Source organism: Polypterus senegalus, chromosome 2 (genome assembly GCF_016835505.1).
Source record: "Polypterus senegalus isolate Bchr_013 chromosome 2, ASM1683550v1, whole genome shotgun sequence".
NCBI classification, from domain to species: domain Eukaryota; kingdom Metazoa; phylum Chordata; class Cladistia; order Polypteriformes; family Polypteridae; genus Polypterus; species Polypterus senegalus.
Window position 1 is genome coordinate 64484655 of NC_053155.1, and position 27780 is coordinate 64512434.

The 27780-nt window shown below is 38.3% G+C and overlaps 1 protein-coding gene across 2 annotated transcripts in view; it reads left to right on the plus strand.

Annotated features, from left to right (window-relative positions):
* The window catches only part of LOC120522983 (beta-galactoside alpha-2,6-sialyltransferase 2-like), a 181234-nt gene that overhangs the window by 65947 nt on the left and 87507 nt on the right, over window positions 1-27780 (plus strand). The gene's annotated exons all lie outside the window — the stretch shown is intronic.

The following is a 27780-nucleotide window of genomic DNA, read 5'->3' on the forward strand; positions in this document are numbered from 1 at the left end:
GCTCTAATAATGTTAAAAAACGTATTTAGAAGGTTGTAAACAGGTTTTCTGTGCTGTAACTGTGATAATATTTGATTTATCAATAAAGAATCCTACTTTGCGGAAATGTATTTATCGCGGTAGAGTCTGGAACAGATTAACCGCGATAAATGAGGGTTTACTGTATACTAAAAACCAAGGTAAAATTAATACTAATTAGAGCAAACTCTAAATATATCCAGTTAAGGAAGTATACTAGTTCATCAGAATTCAATGGACAGTGCATTATAGAAACACTTGTGTACTTGTGCCTGTATTGTTAATTTTAGTAGACAGATTACAGTCCAACTGATGAGAGATACATTGCTGATCTGTGGTGAGCAGTTCTAGTCAAGTCCTATTCTATACCTTGAAGACATATTGTAACCTCTGGCAATTCCTGTCAGCTCAGATTTAGCATTGCTTTGGTTGATATCAGTAAAAAAAAAGGTCAACACTGCAGTGGACCACCACTAAATTATCCTTCCTGCAGGCTTTGTAGATTTTTTCTCCTGATAACTCCAAGTGAATTAACCCACCAGTGCTGATAAGTAATACAGTCCAGTGATTTGCACCTGGAGGCACTCAGGTTTATTGTGTCTGTTTTGCCCTAAAGTAGTACTTTCTTCTGGAAATTACAAAGAGTGAAAGGAGAGTCACCACCTCGACCTAGCAACTATTCAATAAGAGGGAATGGTAGGATTGAAAAGATAAGAGAAACAGAATTTAAAGAAAAAATACCTGAAGAGAGTTTCTTTCAAACTAAAGGAGCACAGATGGTGTGAAAGGATTAAAGAGGAGACTCACAAAGCCATATTTCAGACTTTTAAGGAGTACTCAATTGATGTTTTGCACCTGGATCTCCATGAATTGGGGTATTTGAACCCCCAAGTGCATGTTTTGGTATATTGTGTATATATCTTCCAAATAGTGAGCATTACTGGATAGACAAAACTCTTTGGGCCATTTGTTAGTAGCAGAATGGTGTTCATAGCATCTCTACAATTTGGTGAATTAGTAAAGAGCTGTGTCCTACCTTTAGTGATAAAATAGAGCCTGGGTGTGCTTCATATGAACAGTCTGGTCATCTCTAGTAAGTTGTGCACTCATTACATAAAGAAAAGTAGAAGTTTGCATTGCATTGCATTTGCATCTGCATTGCAGTTCTTGGTTTAAGAGGCAGTGATGTACAGTAAGAATCCTGGTAAGGTTACGATCATTTTTACTATACATCTTCACTCTTGAACCAATTATGTCAAATGCAGTATATTTTTGCAATTACATTCTAGCAAATTTGTAGTTTTTTGTCAATCGAACCTTTAACCTTTGAATTCAGTTTTTATTTATACAACATCTTGGCAAACCATCAAGCAAAGAATAGTCCTGTACAGCATTTCATAACAGGCCATGCTTACAGACACACCTTAAGTCACTCACACTGGGTCAGTTTACAGTTAGCAGTCAGCCAAGTAACAGGATTGTGGGAGAAAACCTTTGCCAACACAAGGAGAAAGTCCAAACTCCATAAACAAGGCACCTCAGCCAAATGATAAAGCTGCTGTGAGGCAGCAATGCCTTCCCTATGTAGTTCAGTAAAGCCAGAGGTGTGAGTGACTTGAATAGTGAAAGAGAATGAACAGTCTGAATTAGCGTTGATTGATAGAGGTCTGACCTGTGACACCTGCTTCAATTTATGGACCTAATAAAAAGCATAATGTGCAGGAGAATGTGCAACTAAGTCAGAAGCCAAGAATATGTAGGACTTGAGGCAAGATGCTAGAGAAAATAACCTTGCTGGGTTTAAAAAGCCACAAGACCACCAAGCCCTTACTGGTCATTCTTCCCAACATGAAGTAGCTGAAATAGTTCAGTATTGATTTGATGCACAGTCTCAGAAGATTAGCTACAGTGGATCTTTTAAAAAAAATAGAAATTCCACCTTTTCCCAGCATCTTAGATGGAGGCAAAGTACTATAGTCAGATGGCAGTGGCACAAAATGCCACAGCAGAAAATTGGAGAAATAATAAATAAACCAGAGCGCAGAAGAGATTTGGAAAAATTGCATAACAGCAAAAAGTCACATTACCAGTTCTCTTAAGCTTAGCCAATGATAAGCAAACCAGTGATTGAGGATTGAAGATTATTACTGGGATTATAACACACACTGAAAATTAAGAAGAACAAGATTGCCAGAGCTTTTTATACAGTTAAGAGTATTTTAAAAGCTCAGTTGTAAAGGACACAGTTAACTATTGTAAGAGCAGCAAAGATCGGTAAGATTAGCTTAAATTTTCTTCTTTTTGTTAAACTTCTTGCTGCTGCATTTTGCACGGTCTTTAACTGATTTATGTCTTTCTTAAACATTCCTGTCAGGAAAACGTTACAATAACCTAGTAAGCCAAAAACAAACGTGTGAATTAATTATTGAGCATTATTAGATAGTATAAATGCTCTAACTCTTGCAGTGTTCCTTAAGTGAAAAAATAGACATACTTCTTTAGAAAATTAAGTAATACTTTGTTAAAATACAATATTCATCGTTACACAAAGAAAATAATTGACATAGACAGCTATGTATGCAAATCTAACCCTTGCCCAGAAAGGAGAGAACTTATAGCACTCCACAGAGTGGTGCATTGTTACTCTAGTCTTACATTGATTGTTACTGTAATGTATTATTTATAATTTCTGGCTCTATGCAAAGTAAATATCTTTTAAAATGACAAATAAATATAAAGATGGGAGCAAAATTATGACAGATTTGCTAGTGTGGCTGAGTAATTGCGGTAGTAATCTGGGCTCAAGTTCAGCCCATTCATTGTGTAGCATTTCCACATTTTCTTCTGGTTACTCCACATTCCCCTTACATTCTGAAGAAGAGTGCAAGTGAGAATGAGGGGTGGTGCCAGCACTCCATTTATACTTGCTGAAATAAGCTCTGCTATGCGATGACTCAGCCATAAAAAATGGTAGATGGGTAGATAAAGGCACTGTAATGTAGGGTGCCTTTATGGTACTACTAACAAAAACGAGAAAAACTAAATTAACAGTTTACAGTTAAGGTTCCCAACGGGGCTGAAGAAATCTAGGGGGCATTTCTGGACCAAGATATATTAAGGGGGCATTGAGGACCAGCTGGCGTCCCCTTGGGCAATACTTGCAAGAACGCTCTGAAAAGTTTGATTAATACTAAAAATCATCAAACACATGTTTCAACCAATTATTTTAAATGTCCATTTAGAAAGACCCGTCCGTATTAAATAGTAGATATTGGTACATTCAAAGGAAAACTTGCGTGTTCCTACTTATTAAAAACTAGGGGCTTCTCGCCAACCCCCCGGCTACGCTACTCACCAGCCACTTCACATCTTTGCCGAGCGCTCATGTATGTGGATTTCACTTTCACCAAACAACAAATCTTTTAATTCTCATGGAAAGGCCTCTTCATTGGGAAGAAACACTACTTTTCCCTGATGGCCAACAAATTAGACGATCTACAAGTCTCCCATCATCATATTTAGCCAAAAGAGGATTTAGCATGGTCAACAATCTATTAACAAAGAAAAGAAACAGATTGTCAGTAGTGGAATGCGGCAATTTAAGACTGCCGATGACAAAAGTGGCACCAAACATCGAAAAATTTGTGTCATCACACCAAGCTCAGCCCTCTCACTAATAATATTATATTCATTTTTTTAATAATATATATTTTTTTAATCATATTTTGGGCAATACACCAATATTGATAATACCTTTTAATAAAATCATTTAAAAAATCTGTCCTTGTTTTTCAATATATACTGTAGTATAGTATAGTTCACTCAAGGAATCACTCTTTGAAAAAGTGGGTTCTGACCCAAAAAAGGTTGAGAACCTATGGTTTAAAGGAAACAGAAACAAAAGACTGGAATATTTAAGGAAATGTAGGTAACCATTTGTGGAAATTTTAGGTGTGTTTATCTTGTGCCTATTACAAAATTGCATATTGTTAAAAAATGATTATTGAGCATTTGCCTTAGAAATCTGTTGGCCTCACTTCCTGAGGAAGTACTGATTTGCTTATGATGCCGATCCAGCTCTGCTTTGGGTGCATTGTACAGGCCCAATACTTTTAAGCTGTTTTAGTTGACATTTTCAGAAAAGATGTGTGGGAAACCTTTTATTTGTACGACATAAAAATGAAAATGACATGAAATTTTATTTGAGCAAACCTTTAAAATGAAATATCATTAGGTCGGAAACAATATTATCATTTCCCTAACAGCCCATGAACAGTGATTTTAATAAAAATACTTGAGACACAGTCATCAAACTATTCAGCAGAATCTTAGATCAAGATAATGAATGACCAGCATCGGTTTGGCAGCTGTAGAATAACCCAGAGATGGACAAAAAGGAAAATGAATTAAAGAAGACTGAACTTCAAAATGTCAGATGAGATCAATGCTTTCATTGCTGTCCTAAATATCCAATAGACACTGGTGTAAGACTATCTGTTATGTTTCCAAGGTCATTTCAATATTGTCATTTCAGAAGTAATGTTCTTAGTAGATATCTTCACAACTATGGACAAGAAACTTAACATTTTAAGCTTTGGGCTGTACCAGTATCTTTCAAATTCATACCTGCTCTGTTCCTCCCTCTATATAAGTGATTATCCTGCCATCAACTGTTTATGTACAACTCAAACCACACAGCCAAACCTTAATATTAGGTTTTAACAATATTTTAAAAAACCTTAAATGTAAATATATGTTATCTGCCCTAATTTTTAGTCATTTCCTTTATTAGGTAGGCACTATGACATGCCAGCTCAAAGAATTCTGATCAAAAGATTAGTAATTCAGTACCCACCACTAAATTTATGTTCTGCCCTTAACAAGCCTCAAGCTTCCATTGCTGCAGTCATAAAATAATAGATCAAACAATTTTAAATTATCACAGTACTGTCATATGCCACTGGAAGAGGTGTCTGCTAAATGTACAATACAGAATAGCATTCTGAAATCCACTTAATCCAATTCAGGGTCGCGAGGGCTTAGTGCTTATCCCAGCAGGGTGCCAGTGTCTATTGCAGGGCCCACTCACATACACACACACACACACACACACACAGGCCGAGCAAATCTGGAATCATGGTAATGTGGAAAGACAATCTGCACAGACAGGAAGAGAATGTGCAAATAGAACACAGGCAGACTAAGACGCTGTATCTGGAAGGCAACAGCTGTTAGCCCAGTTCCACTGTGCTCCACTAAATGTAAAGAAATAATAATTTTAAAAGGTGTTTTTCTTTTAATTTACTAGAAATTCTGGTAAATATATTTTTTTCTCCTCGTTTACACTTGTTCCATGATAAAATCTTCAATTTCCTTCCTTACTCATACAGTATTATGTATATTCATATATATATATATATATATATATATATATATATATATTTATATATATATTGTAAAATGACACAAAGAGCACAGATAAACAGTTGGGGTACTACCTTGGTAACCCCTGCATTATCTGAGATTATTTTGTGTAAATCAACACGCAGTTAGTTGCAGAGATGTCTTTACAGACACAAGTGCAAACAGAACCAAAAAAGGAAGAGGTGGGTCCAGGGGAGGAGGTACACAGGAGATGACATCAGTGATAGTAGCGCCATCAATCACCTGGGGCCTCATGCATAACGCCATGTGTAGAACTCACACTATAACAAGACGTAAGCACAAAGGCCAAAATGTGCTTATGCACAGAAAAATCCAGATGCAGGAATCTGTGTGTACTCCAACTTCTGCTCCATAAATCCCGGTCAGCGTGAAAACTAACGCAAGTTCACGCCTTCTGCCCCGCCCCAACTCCTCCCAGAATTATGCTTCTTTGAATATGCAAATCAATATAAATCGCCTTTAAATTCAGCCTTCTGTGAAAAGATAATGGGAAAAGCACGGGGGAAAATATAAGAATTTCAGCAAATACCAAGTGAAGGCAAAAGAAAATTATACTATTTCTTTAATTAAACTGTGGTATAATCAACAAAAGGAAGTTGAGTTGAGTAGTGACATAGCGTGTTGGAGAAACTTGAAAACTCACATATAAAAGTCGCTGTGAAAAGGCGCGTCGTAGCCCACCATCTGAGTGTCATATGAAAGTTTATTAGGGTACAGACAAAAAAAATAGGCACACAGTTGGAGAAAAGCATGAAATGTCAACTTCAATCTCGAAATTTCCACTTTAATCATGTAGTTTATTTTGTCATTAAAGTAGAACATCATAAACTTAATCTTAAAATTATTTAATGTACTAGTTTATCAAATCCTATTGTAACTAAAATAGCACGTTAAATGCTTTGTTTTGTATTTGACCTTCTATGTGCTCTGTGTGTGTGAATCACGATGTGCTTCCGTTCTTTCTCTTTCTCGGACAGGACACAGAATCCATTACATTTGTGATATTACAGCTCTCTGAATAACTAAAATACTGACATGTATATGTGATATCATTTTCATGATGATAGGAGTTAAAGCACGTTATTAAACATGGGTTACACGGCGCAGTGATGAAATTATTTATTGCAGCAGTACTCATGGGCGGCTCTAGGCTTGTGGCAGCCCTGGGCAGAGAAAAAATCGGTGGCCCCTTGCCCGCCAATGTCAGTATAGTATCTTATGCACAGTGGATGGCCACGTCCGTTGCGGACACTGCAGAGCCGCCTCATGCTCATGACACAAGCGTTTAACTTTTGTTGAAATTTGCCGCTGTGTTTTTAGCTTTATCGTTATTTTCTCTTTCTGTTTTATATTCAACTAGCAAAATACCCGCGCTTCGCAGTGGAGAAGTAGTGTGTTAAAGAAGTTATGAAAAAGAAAAGGAAACATTTAAAAAATAACGTAACATGATTGCTAATGTAATTGTTTTGTCACTGTTATGAGTGTTGTTGTCATATATATATATATACACACACACACATATAAACATATATACATATAAACATATCTACATATACACATATCTACACATACACATATCTATATATTATATATATATACATATACACATCTACATATATATACATACCTAAATTTGGAAGTTACATACCTAAATTTGGAAGTTACATACCTAAATTTGGAAGTAATAGGAAACTAAAAAAATCTCCACGATGGATTAATAAAGATTTAAAAAAGAAGTTGCAAAGGAAAAACTGCTGTATAAGGCATATAAGACTAATGACTGCAAAGAGAACCGTAGCGCGTATGAGAAAATGAGGGCAACCATTAAGAAGGATATCAGGGAGGCTAAAAGACAGTTGGAGAGGAATATAGCAGATAAGGCGAAAGAAGACCCCAAGAGATTCTTTCAGTATTTTAGTAGTAAAAGAACAGTTAAGGAGGAGGTCAAGTTCATCAGGAATAGTAAAGGGAATTAAAAGATACAGACAATGAAATAGCAGATGCCCTAAACTTACATTTTTCTGAGGTGTTTACAAGTGAGCAAGTGGATAACCTGCCAGAGGTAAACGCAACTACTAAGGAGGTACTGAGGGATTTGGAAATTGTAGAGGGAGAAGTGCTGCTCAGATTAAATAAGATGAAATCAAACAAATCACCAGGCCCAGATAATATTTATCCTCGTGTTCTTAAGGAGGCTAGTGAGTACATATATAAACCCTTGACACACATTTTTAGGAAGTCACTGTGCACTGGAGAGATTCCAAAGGACTGGAAAATGGCAAATATCATCCCATTATATAAAAAGGGTGACAGGGCAGATCCAAGCAACTATAGGCCAGTAAGCTTAACAAGCATCACAGGAAAATTAATGGAAGGAATTATTAAGGATAAGATTGAGCAACACATGACAAGGACAGGAGTTATTCTGAACAGTCAGCATGGGTTCAGAAGGGGAGGTCGTGTTTTACTAACATGTTGGAATTCTATGAGGAGGCAACAAAAGGATACGATCAAAGTGGAGCTTATGATATTATTTATCTGGACTTTCAGAAAGCATTTGATAAGGTGCCACATGAGAGGTTGGGCATCAAGTTAAAAGAAGTGGGAATTCAGGGTGATGTTTTTAGATGGGTGCAGAATTGGCTCAGACACAGGAAGCAGAGGGTGATGGTGCGAGGAACCTCATCAGAACTGGCCGATGTTATGAGTGGTGTTCCACAGGGGTCAGTGCTAGGGCGCTGCTATTTTTAATATATATAAATGATTTAGATAGGAATATAAGTAACAAGCTGGTTAAGTTTGCAGATGATACCAAGATAGGTGGATTAGCAGATAATTTGGAATCCGTTATATCATTACAGAAGGACTTGGATAGCATACAGGCTTGGGCAGATTTGTGGCAGATGAAATTTAATGTCAGTAAATGTAAAGTATTACACATAGGAAGTAAAAATATTAGGTTTGAATACACAATGGGCGGTCGAAAAATCGAGAGTACACCTTATGAGAAGGATTTAGGAGTCATAGTGGACTCCAAGCTATCAACTTCCAGACAGTGTTCAGAAGCCATTAAGAAGGCTAACAGAATGTTAGGTTATATAGCACGATCTGTGGAGTACAAGTCCAAGGAGGTTATGCTCAACCTTTATAATGCACTGGTGAGGCCTCATCTAGAGTACTGTGTGCAGTTTTGGTCTCCAGGCTACAAAAAGGACATAGCAGCACTAGAAAAGGTCCAGAGAAGAGCGACTAGGCTGATTCCAGGTCTACAGGGGTTGAATTATGAGGAAAGATTAAAAGAGCTGGGCCTTTACAGTTTAAGCAAAAGAAGATTAAGAGGTGACATGATTGAAGTGTTTAAAATTATGAAGGGAATTAGTACAGTGGATCGAGACTTGTATTTTAAAATGAGCTCATCAAGAACACGGGGACACAGTTGGAAACTTGTTAAGGGTAAATTTCGCACAAACATTAGGAAGTTTTTCTTTACACAAAGAACGATAGACACTTGGAATAAGTTACCAAGTAGTGTGGTAGACAGTAAGACGTTAGGGACTTTCAAAACTCGACTTGATGTTTTCTTGGAGGAAGCAAGTGGATAGGACTGGCGAGCTTTGTTGGGCTGAATGGCCTGTTCTCGTCTAGATTGTTCTAATTCTAATTCTAATTCTAATATATATACACATATCAACATATATACACGCATACATATACATACATACATACACACACACATACATACAAATCTACATATATATATATATCTACATATATACATATCCACATATATATACTGTACACATATATATATACATATCTACATATATATATCTAAACATACATACATACATACATATATATCTACATATATATATATATATATACTGTATATAGCAAAATCCCCGTGTTTCGCAGCGACGAAGAACTGCTTTTAAATTTTTATTAAGAAGAAAAGAAAACCTTTTTAAACTGAGGGAAAATATACCAATAGCTATCTGTTAAGGATCTCTTTGTATACCACGTTGTCAGTTCAGCAGTCTGGTTGTAATATGACCAAGCTGTGCACTGAGATTACTTTTGAGAATGCAACGTATAGTTTTGTCCAGGAGGAAAGCAATGTTGCCTCAAATCAATGGCAGCCTTTTGTAGGGTGTGTCCCTGAGACTTATTGTCATCGCGAAGCAGAGCCTTACTGGAAATTTGAGGCATTTCAATTGAAATGGGAGATCAGAGGGTATAACGGTGATGCCAGGAATACATTGAGTGTGGCGCTCTTCTGTTTTTTTGTGTAGCTGCCTTCACACAGCTTCTCCGCTGCTTTATAAACGAACACCATATAAGGCCATCGTTTCTCCTTGCTTCACGGTTCTGTACTGTTTTATTGTTCGTTTATTACAATTCTTATAGTTATTGTGTAGCTATTCGAGACTTACTTTACTGTTCAGGTACCCATTTCCTTTATTTAATCCACAGCTTGTACGTTATTTTTTGTTCGTTTATTACGAGTATAGATATTTATTGATTCCCTTCTTTAGCTGACTGCCTGCTCATATAAGAGGCTCCGTTGGTTTTTTGTGAAACAGCCTTTACACAGCTTCTCTGCTGTTTTATAAATGAACGACATATAAAGCCATCACCTTGTCAATTGTGTAATGCGTTTTTTGAACAGGTTTGATGCACGGAAGTGATCACTCGTACTGCGTTCAGTCAGTTCACGTGAGCTGCTCTCTAGTGTGATGTTGCGATGTCCATGGCTTTATTTAATGTTAGCTAAGACCTGGCACTTAAAAGTTTCTGGCTCCACTCCGATTGTAATATGACGAATCTGCGCGAGCTCACTCTTGAGAATGCAACGTATAGTTGTCCAGGAGAAAAGCAGTCTTGCCTGAAATCAATGGCATCGTTTTGTAGGGTCTGTCCCTGAGACTTATTACTTGTCATTGAGCAGCAGAGACTTACTGGAAATTGGAGGCATCTGAATTGAAATGGGAGATCAGAGGATATAAAGGGGATGCGAGGAATACATTGAGTGTGGAGAAACTCTAGAGACAGCGTGTGTTTTAACTTGTGTATTTTTCTGTGAGTATTTGGTGGCAGCGTGACGAAGTTGCTTCCGCAAGACCGTGTTAGCTGTGGAGCTCAACTCGGAGCATATTCTTTTCCTACCTTGTCAATTGTGTAATGCGTTTTTTGAACAGGTTTGATGCATGGAAGTGATCACTCATACTGCGTTCAGTCAGTTCACTTGAGCTGCTCTCTTGTGTGATGTTGCGATGTCCACGGCTTTATTTAATGTTAGCTAAGACCCGGCACTTAAAAGTTTCTCGCTACAGTAATTTTAACTCCGTTACAAAGTGATCCAAAGTCTCGTTTATACCTCGTGTCTTCTCATTAAACTTGTATCTTGCGAATAAAGTATTCAGCGTTTTTCTTCAGCGCTCTTTGGGAGCTCTTCCTTCTTTTCTACATACTGCGGTCACAGTCAGTTCACGTGATTACGTGGGAGGCGTGATGATGTCACACGCAGCTCCGCCCCCCACGGCCATCGAGCCAACGTCCATTACAGTATATGGAGAAAAATAAGTTCCAGTTATGACCATTATGCGTAGAATTTCTAAATGAAACCTGCCCAACTTTTGTAAGTAAGCTGTAAGGAATGAGCCTGCCAAATTTCTGCCTTCTACCTACACGGGAAGTTGGAGAATTAGTGATGAGTGAGTGAGTGAGTCAGTGAGGGCTTTGCCTTTTATTAGTATATATATATATTGGTGTGGCCGCCCCTGCAGTCCTTGCTTTTCTTTCACCAAGTAACCGATTGCCACACAATCAGCTCTGTAATAGATGTTAAGCCATCTGTAAGCTTAAAGCGCCGATTCTTCAAAACGTTTAAGGAACATTGAACTATCTTCTTAGTGCATGTTTAATTATTCTATCCTTCACGCCAGTCCCAGTGAAGAATATGGATTATTTAAATGAAGTTAAAGTTTTACCTGTATAATATAATAAACATATTTTGCTGCATTTCATCTTAAAAATGATATCGTCATCATATGTAAATACGTGCTTTATAAAGTGGCTCAGGTTGTGCAATATTATAACTGTAGTGCAAGTTTACAGTGAGGTAATTGTACTTATAAGTACAAACAGTTCTACAAGGAGCAATTGATTGAGTGCGTTTATTGAGTGCGTTTATAGTTCTTGGGATGAAACTGTTTGTGAACTGCGAGGTCCGTACAGGAAAGGCTTTGAAACGTTTTGCTGTGGCTGAGGTAGTGTGTGCTTGATTTTGTATCCCGATAATTTTCTTTCCGATCAGCTGCTGCTGCGATTCACACTCAGATACAGTGATATAATACTCCGAGTTGTGCAGTGAGAGAAATATGGAAAAAGATGATCCACTGTGGCAACCCTTAAAGGGAGCAGCTGAAAGAAGAAGAAGGTGCAGTGAGAGTAATAACGCTAAAGCAGTTATGGTATTTGGAATACTATGGCTATTCCCTGGACCATTATATTGTTACAAGGTAATTACAATTAGATGCATTACACTAATAAACAATATGCGGTTAGTTTCAGTGTATTTATAAAAGGAAAATAAGGAGTAACCACACAGGAACAGTAGCACTGCTTTGACGCTGGGTGCTGCCAGTCTGCAAAACCGACCGGAGAACTTGTGTACAACAAGGTATGAGGTACCGTGGAAAAATGCGTGGCTTTACGCCAAGTGTAGGCTTTATACTTCACGATTTGAATGTGGAAAAGTTCTTACGCAACATTTCTGTGCGTACACACCGTTTATACATGAGGCCCCTGGAGAAAGGATCAGAAAACAGTGCCAACCCTTGGCTTGGTGGGTAACTATATTCACTAGAGCCCTTGAGCTACTTCCCCTGTGACCATATATATTTATATATACAGGGTGGTTCAGATCTAATTATGCAGATCATGATCGTCTGGATGACTCCAGTTTGGCACGAAGACGATTCTTCTTGTCGTCAGTTTGCATACTTCTTGATGATCCAGGATTTTTCGGGTGATTTTCTGTATAATAAACTTAATAAGTTATAGCGTAATGAAAATTGCATAATTAGATCTGGACCTCCCTATATATAAATTGAACATATATAGTGGTATAGGGCCACCAGATGGAGCCCTCCCTGCAACATGGAGGTGCCCCAAATTCCAGCAGGGCATCATAGACCTTGGAGTTTTAATTCACAGCCCTGCTGGATACCATGGGGGCCGTCAGGGGACGCTGCAGGGAGGCTCAGTGACTTGTATTTTCCATATAGCCTGGAAATACTTTCCAGTCATGGGGACAGAGAAGATGACATACTTCCGGGCTGAAGAAAAGAAGGAGTTTTCATCTGACCCGGAAGTGCTGGGAAATCACATGGATTGAGGGATAGAAGCACTTCCGGGTTATGGACTATAAAAGGACTCTGGGAAGCCTCAGCAGATAGAGCCGAGTTGGGAGGAAGGGTGACGGAGCTGCTGGGAGTGGAGGATTGTATTGATTATTGTTATTATTGTGGATTACTGTGGAGGTGCTTTGTGCACAATGTATGAAATTAAATTAATTTCTGACTTTTATCTGGTGTCTGACGTGTGGTCTAAGGGTTCAAGGGGACAATAGTGCCCCCTATCTGCCACAATATGAAGATAAATAATTGTGACTGTGTCAAAATTTGGATTTTAGGTGTTTATGGGATTTTTTTAGGCATTTTTAGAAGAGAAATATTGTACAGCCAAATGTTCATCAGTTAGACAATTATAAAAACAGTATAAAGTTATGTTTGGAACCTAATATTCATATGCTTCAGCAGTGTTTTCACTTCAGTTCAACTATAGAACTTTGAGCTATACAGTACTTCAGTGTAGCACAATGTTTTTCAATGTTGAAAAAAACTGAATGTGAAATCTAAGTGATGTAGCTTGTTTAGCACTTAGGGACTAATCTAAACAGTTCATTTCCATGTGGATAGTACTATTTTGATGTTACAGCAGTGTTTTTACCCCAGTGTATCAGGAAAACAACACATTTCCTCCAGTGTTTTGTATATTTTGACAATGACTTCCATATCGTGGCACAGGTAAAGAGACAGATAAAGATAGAAATATTTTCTCATTTTTAACAAATGATTGTCTTTTGAACTTATATCATTACATCAAAATTTAGGTTTATTTCATGACACATATATATATATATATATATATATATATATATATATATATATATATATATATAATGGATGAAAATATGACTTAAACCATAGATCTCTAGAAAATTACTATACATCCCTCATTTCTGTTGTCCTCAGGTGTTATTATCTAATGTAAATAATGAGATTTGACATCTTCCCTATTTAGCAACAACAGGACATTTCAGACAAGCTGATATAGACAGCTGGTGATTCTGGAGGTGGGGGTGGCATTGGAATAATTTGAACAAGTGATCATTTGGTTGGTGGTGGGAGGGCAACTACATGCACTTTGTTTATGGAAATTCATATTTGTGATTAATTTGCACAAACATATTGTAAATCCAAATGGATTTTTTTTTTGTGTTTGATAGAGGAAGAAGCCAGATTGTTTCCCCTGTCACAAATACATGTGATTATGCACAAAGTAGACCCCCATTTGTGCATGCAACTGCTTTTAAGATGTTTTCATTGATGGGAATTTTTAAAAGAGGTAACAGTTAACACTATGAATTGGAATACTTTACTTGGCTAATAAGTTGCCCTTTTAAGAAATATACAAAGTCATTTTTTTTTAATTTTATTAATTTTATTGTACCGTAGATCCCGGAATACAGGCCGACCCGGTATATTAGCCGAACCCCTTCTCTACCTACTAAATTACATGTATTTGACGATGACCAGTATTTAAGCCGACCCCCTTCTCCAAGCAAAATTTTCTAAATTTCCTTAAAAGTGTCTCATCGGGTATTTTTATAATGTTTATTGGCGAGAATTTGAGACTGCCGGCATTTTTGATGGAATCCAGTGATTGCGGAGAAGTTTGGTAAAATGAAACATTTGTGTTGAAACTATATACACAAATACGGTACATTGGCGGGTGGATTTCCGGAGACTTGTTATAAATTTGATTAACTTAAATACGCAATACAGTGGACCCTTGACTTACGAACTTAATTTGTTCGCAAAGGCTAACCCATAATGCGTTCCGAACCTCCCACTGCAACACTTACTTAACCTTTTCATAATAAAAAAGGGTTGTATAATGTGCATAATTTACCAAAACACCAATAATTTTTCTAATGTACTAACCAAAAAGTTATAAAAAGTGCCTAGCCTACTTTGATTAAGCTAGGAGCATGGCGGCACGCATGGTCGCAGTGGCTCAGGGCTCTCCTTTTCAGTGCACTTTTTTGTTGTTTTTGTACTTTTTTTTTTGTCCTTGTTTGTGCACGATCGGTTCCGCGAACATCCGCTACACCATTCAGAACCTTATAGACATCGGTGTCCAGAGCCAGACATCTGTTTCGAGTGTTTTTCATCACACGCACAACATCCCAGACAACATAGCGAGACCAGCGGGCTCTCTGTGGATTGTTGTCGGGTCTAGGAGACGACACAGATGGAGGAGGGAAAGAAAGCAGAAGCGGGGCCGCAGATCCGGCGTTATGGTAAAGCTAAAAAACAACCATACAAGCCCTATACAGAACTTTTTTCTGCACTGAAGAAGCTGCTTTTAATCTCATTGTTGATGCGTATAGTGACAATAAAAGTCATTCTATTCTAGAAACAATTTCATACTGTACTCACCATTTAATTTGACATCTTTGGGCTGCAGGAAGGGAGGAAATATTTCCACACAATGTCCATCTTCGTTTCGATTGCGATCGCTTTCTTTTACCTTTTCTTCCTTCCTTAGCAATTATGTGACTTGCTTGCATAGTCTAAATGAATTATATATATAGGTAAATCACTGCAATGACGGAAATTACATCCACAAACACATGTATCTGGGCTCCGACTGACGCTACTAACGCTCTCGGTTGTTTGTTTACAATCGCAAGCGGATACACGTGACTGCATCCGTTTCGTAACGCAAGATATTGGCCGTAAATCAAAACAAAAAAATTCATTTTAAACTTCCCAATAATTTATTATAAATTTTATTAATAAAATCAACAGCTAAATCACTATTTTGAATAAATTCTTTATTTAATTTAAAGTACCGGCATGCAAAGTTACTTCTTCATCTGAAAGATGGCTGTGTGGTTTCGTAATTATTTACTTCCGTATTCATCGGCAAAACCGGCATTGCGCTGGAAATCTTGAATCTTAAACGATACTCATTGTATAAACCGACCCCCAAACTCCAAGCCAAAAATCTAGTACGAAATTCTCGGCTTATATAACGGGATCTACGGTAATCATTCCATACAAATAAATACATTTTTACAAAAAAAAGGATGAAAACAACTTAACCCCCACCCCTAAGAAAGAGAGCATGGCCAACGGAGTAAAACTTAAAGCTTATAAACATACCTAAACTGATTAGTTTACAAGGGCAATGTAGATGAATGGAGAAGAAAAAGAAATGCGGAAAGAATTGCTTCCTCGGTGCTTTAAGAGCTTATTCTAAAGTATTATTGATTAGATCCTGCCTGGTTTTGAAAAAAATTCTTGACCGATCCTCTAACTGAGAATTTGATTTTTTCCAGTTTCAAATCGTATAAAACATCGGTTTCCCACTGACTTAAAAGAGGAGAGTTAGGATTCTTTCAATTTAGCAAAATAAGTCTGCGTGCCAATAGTGTAGTTAATGCATTCACAATTTGTTTGTCCTTCTCCACTTTAAACCCATCTTGAAGAACCCCAAACACAGCTGGTAATGGGTTAGGAGGGATTGTGACACCAAGGCTGTCTGAAAGGCACTTAAAAATTTTTGTCCAAAATGATGTTAACATGCTGCAGGCCCAAAACATGTGACCCAGTGAAGCTGGGACTTGATTGCAGCGTTTGCAGGTTGGATCTTGTCCTGGGAACATTTTGGACAGTTTTAAGTGAGACAGATGTGCTCGATATATAATTTTGAGTTAAATGATTGTATGCTTTGCGCATATGGAGCTCGAGTGAATTCTCTGCATTGCTACCTTCTACTCCTTTTCTGATATATTGATTAAGAGATCTTTTTCCCATTGTCCTCTTGGATCTTTGAAAGGGAGGTACTGTAATACAATTTTATATATTGCAGAGATGGTGTCTAAGTCCTTGAAATTGATCAATATTTTTTCCAGCCTGGAGGAGGGTGCAAGATGAGGAAAATAGTGCAGGTTCTGTTTAACAAAGTTCCTAATTTGAAGATAGTGAAATAAATGTGTAGCTGGAAAGTTAAATTTGGATTGTAATTGTTCATAGGATGCAAAGATGTTGTCTATATAAAGATCTCTAAGCAATCTAATCCCAAATCTTGAATAGAATGTTTATTCAAGTAATCATTTAACTGTGTAATAACTTCCTTTTCTAGGATTTTTCTTAAGAAAGGCAGGTTAGAAATAGGTCTAAAATTGTGAAAAACAGAGAAATCCAGATTATTTTTCTTGACTAGGGGTTTAATAACAGCAGTCTTAAGACAGTCTGGGAAGACCCCTGTATCTAATGATGAATTTACTATGTCAAGTACATTTTCAATTAGCACGCTGGATACTTTGAAAAAACTTGTTTGTATTGGGTCAAGGATGCAGGTGGAGGTTCTCATTTGAGAAATTATTCTATATAGATCAGGTAAATCTATCTTGGTGAAAGAATTTAATTTGCTTAAAATAAAATACCAGGATTTAATAGGATTGTTATTGGAGGGATGTACTGTATTATTTCTAATATCTTCATTTTGTGTTTAAAAAATTTAGCAAAAGCCTCACTAGTTTTACTCTTAAGGTTTTTCAAATCATTCCATTGAGTTACCTGGGTTACTGGGTTAGTAAATGATCAATAGTAGAGAATAAAACTCTGGGATTACTGGCATCGTTATTTATAATACTAGAGAAGTGGCACCGCCTCTCAACCATGTTGTTGTATTCTTTTATTTTAGCCTTCAATATGTCATAGTGGACATTCAATTTAGTTTTTCTCCATTTATGCTGAGCTCTCCGGCATGTCTTCTTTAGATCAGACACCCTGTGGGTCTTCCATGGTGTAACAGTGCTAGAGGATTTTTTAACTGTCTTTTCAGGAGTGACTATGTCAGTGGCAGCTCTCACTTTAGCATTAAACTTTTCCACCTTACTATTTACATTATTATCACTGTTATAGTAAGCACCACAAAGAGACAAGTTGCTTAAAATGTTAGTCATTTTTAAGGCTGCAGATGAATCAAAGAAGTGTTTTTTAACAATATGTTTCTCATTAATTTTATCTATCAGTATTTCTATATTAAATAGTAAGAGAAAATGGTCTGATAAACCAATATCCATGATCTGCCTCACATCCACTTTTAATCCTTTACTAATCACTAAATCCAATATGTGCCCCCCTTGTGTGTTGACTGATTAACGTGCTGGCTCAGATCAAGAGTGTGCAGGAGATTCATGAATTCTTTTGATTTTGGGTCACATTCATTATCGATATGAAAATTAAAGTGGACAACTATTAGGAACTTGTCATAGTTAGTTATTATAATTGACACTAAGTCTGAGAATTCCTCAAAGAAAGACATATTATATTTAGGAGGTCTATACACAGACAATACTAGAGACTGAGAAACTCCCTGAATAAAAACGGCAAGATACTCAAAAATTATTCATAATTTATTAAGTTATTTGTATTAATGCCGCTTTCTGTAGATAAAATACTTTGCAGACTAGATACCATCTCACATATTGCCATACAATCATACAATCTCTGCATGGCAAATGATTCATCATATAATAAGCCGCTTTTCTTATTCCTTTTATTCCATTTTCTGAAAACGAGTTTGAAAGCTGAAATGTGCCATTCTTATTGAATGTATAACCTAAACCAGCAGCAACAATCCACCAACCCTAATTTTCCACAGTGAACCTTAGCCTAAAACTCCAATGCTAATTATACATTTCTATTAAAAGAAAATTTCAGATTTTTGTTTCTGATTTGTTAGTCAAAACTCGGAAAAACTGTAAAACCAAAATTTTACAGACCACAATTATACGTGTCATCCTTCATCAGGTATGCTTACGTGTTTAAATGTTTTTTAATGTAATCTTTATCAAAACTCCACTGTACCACTTATGTGACTAACAAAGAATCAGCAATCAGGCACTAATGTAAATCTAATACTGATATGCAATACTTGTACTCAGTAACAGAAATTATTACAACCGCAGTGAATAAATATCAAAACATGATGATCTGTGACACCTGCATCTTACCACTATCTCCATATTGAACATATTTGATACTAATCATGTACAAAAAACAAAAGAAATTGGAAATTGAAATTGTTTCCTTCATAAATTAGGATTGCATATGATGCTATCTAGCAAAATAGTATTAACAAATAAGCATATACCTTCACAGTTGAAACATAATGTTAGTGGAAATATTTCTATTCCTTTTCAAATTTTTGACATGACATGGTGTGCTTCAGTAATTTTGAAACATATTCTATGGTCAGATTGGGATCATTTTTGAGAGAATAGCTGAACAGTCTTATTTGCTCCATTGTGTTTGCCGACCGCCATTTAACAGGAAGCTGATTATTAACTGGCAGGAAGTCATCATATATACCTGTAAAAATGGTCTGTTGTCTCAGTCAGTTTCTCTTTCCCTTATATAACAACCCAAATGCCTGTGCAAGAGAGAGGTCATTCCAACCTTTAAAGAACATTTGTAATGTCATTTTCTTTAATGCTGTCTTGTTGTGTTTAAGCTGTTGGGCAGTTCATTTTAAATTCAGAGTGGCCCCAGGCTGCCTTAGCTGACTTGTCTTGTGACTTTGCTGATTTGTGTATGTGAATGCTCTTTGTAATTTATTCTGTGGTATATGCGGCAAACACCTACCCTTACAGGACAAATGTAATAGTCCCAGTCACTTCCAGTTCAGTCTTATACTTCCAGTGTATGCACGTGTTTTTAAGATCCCCAGCTGAACTCAGTCCTCGAGATGTCTTTCTTAAAATTACTTGATCGTCTTGATGCTTGGCATGACTTTACAGTCTTTTCAGACTTATCTGCTTATTTCCCTAGGTCTTATTGTCAATTCTGTTGTATACTAAATTACATTTTGAAGTGACGTCTCACATGATTCCCTCAGAATATATCCTTGAGTAATCTAGAAGTCAGGGACAAGAGAGAATAGATTTGGTGTATCCAATTGAAATTATTCATTATTCTGACCTTTCATATGGTAGGATTTGCTTCATTTTGCTTTGTGATTTGTCTTTTTGAAGCACTCATAAATAAATGCACCTTATTTCCTGGTTGATATCCTCAAAACTCATTTGAATGCACATTTCTGAATGTGCCGCAAAAGACATATTCTGCCTACTATAAAATTAATGGTAATAATTAATAGTTTACCTAATACAAGGCTTCAGTTTAAAAAAAATAAATATTTTCAGTCTTTAATAAAAATAGCGTTCCATTTCTCAAGATGATTGAGGCTATGTGCTGCTGACCAGAGATGCTGCTAGCCATAACCAAATGCTCTTGCCTGGAGCCGTTGTGACTGATCTGGATTTTCAATTTGTTTTCTTTGCCACCAAGGCTTTGAAATTGTCACCTTGGATCAGCTTGACAGTTGACACATTTCCATAGCAGTTGCGCTCTGTGGCCAGGATCCTGCAATGAGACCTTTTTCAGAGACTGACACCTGAGTTTATTTTATTTGACTTTCTGTTATAAGCTGCTTGTTGCCCATTATAAAATGAATCTTTTTATGTTTATGTGCCAGAAGCTGTTAAGGGGTTGACTTTTTTTTCCTTCCATGACTAAAGAATAAAGAATAGTAAAATCATGCACTTTACATTTTACAGTGTATATGGCCACTTGTGTATGGTTACACTTTAAAAAAAATTTTTAAATGACATTTATATCAATATCATCACAAGAGTAAGAAACTAACAGTGAGAATTGATGACTATTTTTAAAATACAAAAAAAAACCTCAATGACACCCTATCCCAAGCCTTGATGGGGCCAGCTGAATATACAGCCCAGTTATATATGGGGACTTTGCATCATGTACTTCTACCTGTAAAGGATTTAAACCACACGTGTTACAAAGTCCAAGACTGGGTGATTTCGCTGGATGCTTTGTTAGTTTCAGGTGTAATTCATTTTGGGTGCATCAGATTATAGAACAAGGACAAACAGTTCCTTTAAGTTTCTAAATCAGGGTCTTCCAAAAGCAAGCAAGTAGTCATTTGACAGCTGTTGATTCCAAGAAAATATACATTTGTTAATTTAAAGAGAGTCATGGCCAAAGAGGTCTAACACCAAAGGATTTCAAGGTAAATGGGGAATGAGTTTAGTGTAAAAAATAAAAACTACGATAATAAACAGCCTGCCTTACAAAACCAACATGAAGGCGAATACTGGGCATTCCTACTCTTGTCAGATCTTGAAATATCAAAGAAAAACCCTCACTTCAGTGAGGTAAGAAAAGTTTCAGTGGTGCAACTTCGACACATCATCAGATGTGATGAACGCAGGATCATAAGGTGTTTCCAGTCTCAGATCATCAGACACACTCACCCAGGCAACCTAGCTGGGGCTGATCAGTCCCCAGCATATTTCCAAGTAGCATGGCACACTGTGGATCACCCCTCTTGATGCACAACCACCTTGACACTTTTTCTGCAAGAGAGTCCATGATGTACTTGCTGGCACTTCTTTCCTGCAACCCTCTAATACCAAGAAGACTGAGTGCTCAATTTAGAGACCACCCTGCAATGCTGCTGCACCCCAACTCGATGGGCTTGCATCAGGCCTACCACCCACTCCCTCTATATTCCTCTACCAGCTTGAGGTATTTTGCCTTCTTGCACTCATGGGTCTCCACTTTCCAGTCCTCCCAGGGAGCAGTGAGTTCCATCATGATAACTAGCTTAGACAGGTCCGATGTTAAGACCAAATCTGGGATGAGAGTCATCCTCGCAATGTGTTCTGGAAACTTCAGCTGCTTTCCTTGGTCAGCCTGCAGCTGCCAATCCTGCACTATGGCTAGCAGCCCAGTTGAGGCCCACTTCTGGTTTTCCCCTGCCTTAGCAAAGGCAATTTTGTACCTTATTGGGAGCTGTTGTTTACTCTTTTGAATTCCACTGCAGATGGTATCAGCTAATTAATTCACTTATTCTAAAAACACAGACATTAGTCTCTGTTTTTGCCTTTCGTCCACACTTCCTCACCATTTTAACCCATGAAAATGCTCTTTAAAGCCATATGCTTCAAAAATACACATCCTTAGCGTTGTGGTCTGGATAGCCGAAAAACACAGACTTGAATTGCACTCTTATGTGTTTGTACTTATTATGAGACCCTTCCCTTATTAGATCCAGCTTATTGTAACATCTCTTTCCCTGTTTGGTCACCATTCACAGAAGATAAACATTCTCCAACATAGCAGGCACAGAAAAGTTGCTTTCCATGGCCTTTGTTTTTTTGTTTACAAGTATCCATTCTGAATTGAATTTTGTACAGTTTGAATGCTAAATACATGTGCAAAAGGCAAATTTGCCAACTGTTACAGTTTAGCTGTAAACCCCGTAGCCCGGCTGATTAACGCCCCATCGGCGGTTTTGGGTAAGATATATTTGCTGTGTGCATGCCCAGTAAGTGGACAACTGTGTCACATGCATTTCTGATCGTGTGAAAATGCTAATGTGGATTGGGATTGTTTTACTTGAAAAATAGCATTTTTAAATGGAAATTAGTCATGTGGATGTCGCCTCAAACACTTTACCATGTACCTCTGAGGGAAGATCACAGGGTGTCTTCATGTATTATAACCTTGATGGTGTCTCATTTTCTTTAAGGTTAGCCAGACTTTAACTCCATTGACTCTTCCTTTCTATAAATGGCGTAGAAAGGTGGTCTCCATTACGTTCTATTTGTGTAACCCTATCATGCAATGTGAATGTGGCCTTGTCCTGAAGATTGTCTTTAGGAGTAAGTCCCTGGGTTCCCTCCAAACCCCCAGTAGTGAAGTGTTCTTAGCTATCATCTAGGCACCCTTATAAATAACCAAATCAAACAGTGACCATAATACAGCCAATGGGTGTGCTTCTTAAGTGTAAAAACTCTGATGTATATTAATAGTTCTGCACAGAGACAAACCCAGTCCATGTAGAGTTTATTCTCCAAAAGTGTTCTGTGAGGTCATTCTATTTACACAACCGTGCCATGAACCATTTTAAAATAAAATAACTAATGCCTCTGTGTATACTGGTAAAAAAATATTGCAGCGCCAGAAAAAAACTATATAGTGGTTGTATGGTCTGTGTAAACTGAACTATCCAGGAACATTAAAAAGGTCTATTTAAACTGTTAACAGGTTTCTAAAGTAATTTTACATTATTGCTGACTCTTTAAAGGCAACACTGAGTGCATGTTTAAAAATCTTTTTATACCTTAGTCAAGTTTAAAGAATATAAGTTTTTTGTTGATTTATCTCTGTTATATATGGCAACATGATAAACACTCACATACTTATCCACACTAAACATTTGTTTTAATGGAATATATAGTCTTGATGACAGAAAAGTATGAAATTTAAAAAAATTCTTTGTAGATGTTTGTAATTGAGACCTGTCATATGTAAGCCAGATAATAGACTTGTCTGTGTCTTGCTTAAATTTGTAGCTTAAGAATACCTTCTTTATGTTATACTAGACATTAAGCCTGTCAAAATAACGGGCGCTAGAACAGTAGTGCGTAAACATTAGTAGGAACAGTCTATATTAAATGGCAAGGGACCTTGTATGTGGCTGTAATATGCGTTTATGTATTGTGTGCCTTTAATTTTCTCTCGCATTAATACTGGTTTGTATTTCCGTAAAATGCCTGTAATTTTCTCTGACAATAATACGATGGAACCTCGGTTCACGACCATAATTCGTTCCAACACTCTGGTCGAAACCCTATTTGGTCGCGAACTGAAGTAATTTCCCCCATAGGATTGCATGTAAATACAATTAATCCGTTCCAGACCGTACGAACTGTATGTAAATATATATGTTTTAAGTTTTTAAGCCCAAATATAGTTAATTAAACCATAGAATGCACAGCGTAACAGTAAACTAAATGTAAAAACATTGAATAACACTGAGAAAACCTTGAACAACAGAGAAAACTAACAATGCAAGAGCTTGCGCTATAGCGCTACGAACTGCTCGCTAAAAACACTTTTTTTAATGAGTTTTAAGCACAGGGAAAAAAATGAACATTTGAAAAATCTGCAATTTAATAAACCACCAAGAAAAGTAACATTACAACAATGCATGCTTGTGCCTGTGTGCGTCTCTCTCGCGTGCCTGTGTGTGTGTGTGTGTGTGTGTGTGTGTGTGTGTGTGTGTGTCTCTCGCGCACCTGTGTGTGTATCTCTTTCGTGCGCCTGTGTGTGTGTCTCTCTCTCTTGTGTGTCTGTGTGTGTGAGTCTCTCTCGTGAGCCTGTGTGTGTGTTTGTCTCTCTCTCTCTCTCTCTCTCTCTCTCTGCACAGGGAATGCACAGGGAGAGACTGAACACATGCGGCCCCATGCATGCGCACTTCACCAGAAGACACATACACACAGACACCTGGACGCACACGGGGTTTTATTAAAGAGGATACTGTAGAGCATTTTTCTATAGTCAGCAAATTCAGTTTACTTTGTCCATGTGCAAATATTACTACTGTAACTACTACTATGCTTTTTACAGTCCTATGCCTTAACCTTCAAGGTACCACTTGATCTTGTCACAAAGTTGAGACATACTCAAGAAAAGGTTTGGGGCAGCCACCCGTATAATCTCGTAACCCGGCTGCAAAGTCGTTCTTTTTATAAAGATACAGCACTGAAGTGCATACAACGAGTCCAAGACAAGACTGAGGGAAAAGGGAAAAAGGGCAGGCTTTTAAAGGGGAAGACAGGAAGTGAGGTCATAAGGATCGGGCATGTGTTCGTCACTCATTGGTTCTGGCCCGGACGTGACATCAGGGGGGCCGGAGCTGGTAAGGTCTGTTTCCATTGGTTCGGTCCCGGAAGTGATGTCAAGAGAGCCAGGTGGAGTCTCCCAGGAATGGTCTACAGGGAAGTGAGAAAAAGAGTCAGTGCACTCTGCCACATCCCGGCATGCCTCAGAACTGCCTTCACTCAAGCCCTTTAGCTGCCTCCCATGCGCACGTGTGTGACAATCTATATTGGAAATTATTTGCTAAACATCTGTATTGATGTCTATTAAATCTTCATGTGTACAAGTCAGAAATAAAACATGTTGATGATCCTTTTTCAGGCAGGTCGCTTGTCATCACAGAAGCAATACTTGTATCTCCCTAAAACGAAGCCCTAGTAGAAGCCTACACACTGTCTTGGAAGACTAATGGTACACCTAAATGATGGAAAGCATGGTCAAAATGAAAGGTTTAATAGAATGTGCATTCATTCTGGCAGATCCCGTATCTGGGCCACACAGCAACCACTTCTTTCCTGAATCTGTTACGGTTCCATGAGTTAAATAAGTTCCATGATATTTTATGGGCCCTAGCAGCTTATTTTGAAAGTATCAGAAATGTTTCTTATACATACCACACTTTGAAATAACCAAGCGCATTTGGCACTGTGAGTTGTGTGCTGCTAGGGAGGAGAGGTGTGACAAGATTGGAGGCACTGAATTGTGAACCCAAAAGTGGATTATGGCAATAAAGTCTCTGTTCTTCATCCAGCCTTTTCTGTCATCACATTAATGTAAGCCAAAGAGTAAGAGAAGGTATGTGCCAACGGGATAAGCCAATATGAAAAAACATGAAATGAAGAAAGAAAAAGAAAAGGCTGCTTTGTTAGCTGTTATTTCAACACCATATATTAAGGTAACATAGACAGTGAACACAAATGGAACAGATGAATGATTATTGTTCTGTTTATTAAAGTTGCATGTTGGTAGTTTGGTGGCACAGAGAGTGGTTTTGCTGTATCATATTAATTGTACCAAGATCCAGTTTCCTGCTGGTATGGCCCTCTTCTGTGGAGTTAATAGGTTGACTCTTAGAAGTCTTATTTCCAAAGACATGCCGTAAGTGTACTTGTGTAAGTGTATGCAGATGTGAACATAATTGTGTTGTCTTCCCATTTAAAGTTAATGTCCATTTCTGCTGGAAAAGACGCATGCTGCCCTACTAACGTGAACAGGAAAAAGTGATTTTATGTCAACTTTGAAATACAGATTGGACGAGTTGGAAGATAAAATTTCATATGTTACCTTAACATGCCATTATAATCACTTTCACGTTCTCGAAAAGTATACTTGCGTATGCCTGTATGTGTATTCGTTTGTCCATTTAAATATACTCTTACTCCACCTCAGTTTTGCGGGGCTGGATAATACAGAAGTATGTCAGAAACAACCCTGATATGGAGTACCTGTTCATCACAGGATGTGTGTATTTCTACATATCCATAATGAGGCACCTCTTCATGAGACCCTCACATTTAAAAGCATTGAATTTAAGATTTTGTTGTACACAAGAAAAGGAAGGAAGGAAGGTTTATAAGTCAAGTCAGTCAAGTCAGTCGAGCATGCACTGGTACAGTGTGTTGCTGAACCCACTACACGACGAAACAACTCGGGATCCTGGTTTGCAACCTCCAAGGTAGACGCACGGTCCAGTCCCACCATCTGGAAATGACCCTCTATCTGCTGCAGCCAGGTGTTACGTGGGTGGCCCCTTGGCCTGGTCTTGCCCCTTGGGTCCCCAACAATGAGAATCTTACGAGCTGGATCACCCACTAGTAAATGCACCACATGGCCGTAGTGCCGTAACTGACGCTCCCTCACAATGCAGGTAATTTGCCTCATTCGGGACTCAATGAAAAACCGCTCATTCGACACAAAGTCAAAGATACCCAAGGATTTTCCGGCAAGAAACAGTACCAAAGGAGTCCAGTCTTCGTCTCAGTTCACTGGACAGCATCCATGTCTCACAACCATATAACAAGACAGGAAGCACCAGGACTGTAAAGACTTGGACCCTCTTTTTGCATAGATATCGGGAGCACAACACACCCCTTTCCAGTGACCTCATGATCCCCCATGATCTCCCAATCCATCTACTGACTTCATAGGAAGAGTCAACAGAGACATGAATGTCACTGCCAAGGTAAGTAAACCTCTCAACAAGGTCAACACTCTCTCTACAAACAGACATACTGCTGATGGCTGTGCCCAAGAAGTCATTAAAGGTCTGGATCTTAGTTTTTATCCAGGACACTCGCAAGCCCAGAGCCTCCATTGACTCCGCGAGATCATAGCATCGTCAGCATAGTCAAGATCCATGAATCTTTCTTCACCAATAGATGTACCACAGCCGCTAGACTCTACAACCTTCCCCAACACCCAGTCCATACAAGCATTGAACAGAGTAGGAGCAAGAACGTCCCGCGTACCCTCAGTATGTCCCACAGGGCAGCTCGATCAACTGAGTCGAACACTTTGTGAAAATCGACAAAGGCTGCAAAGAAACTCTGCTGATATTCGGGTTTGCGCTCCATGAGAACCCTCAGTGCCAGGATGCAGTCGATGGTAGACTTCTTAGGCGTAAAACCAGACTGTTCCGGTCGCTGGTAAGTGAGCAAGTGATCATGGATCCTATTTAGAACGACCCTAGTAAGGATCTTACCCGGCACCGAGAGCAGTGTTATCCCCCTGTAGTTGCTGCAATCTAGGCGATCACCCTTCCCTTTCCAGATAGGGACGACAAGACCAGTTTTCCAGTCATTTAGGATGATGCCAGTCTCCCAAATGGAAGCAAAGATTGCTTACAATGCCAGGAGGACAGCCTTACCACCAGCCTGGACAAGTTCACGCCGGATACCACAGATCCCTGCAGCCTTCCCCCCCCCCGTCAGCTGGTTCACCACCTGTGCAATCTCAGTGAGACTGGGTGGTTCAAAGATAATCAGAGGATCAGCCTCAAGAACCGTGGACCCAGAGATGTCCAACGTCCTAGCCGGCGGATCAGCTTTGAACAACTGCTCAATGTTGCCAGCCCAGCGAGTCACAACTGCAGTGTCATCCGTAAAGACCATTGCATCAGCCGCCCTGACTGGGACTCTCCGTGGAACAGATTCAGATGTGCATAATGCTTCGATTGCTCTTTAAGCAGGATGTGGGTCGC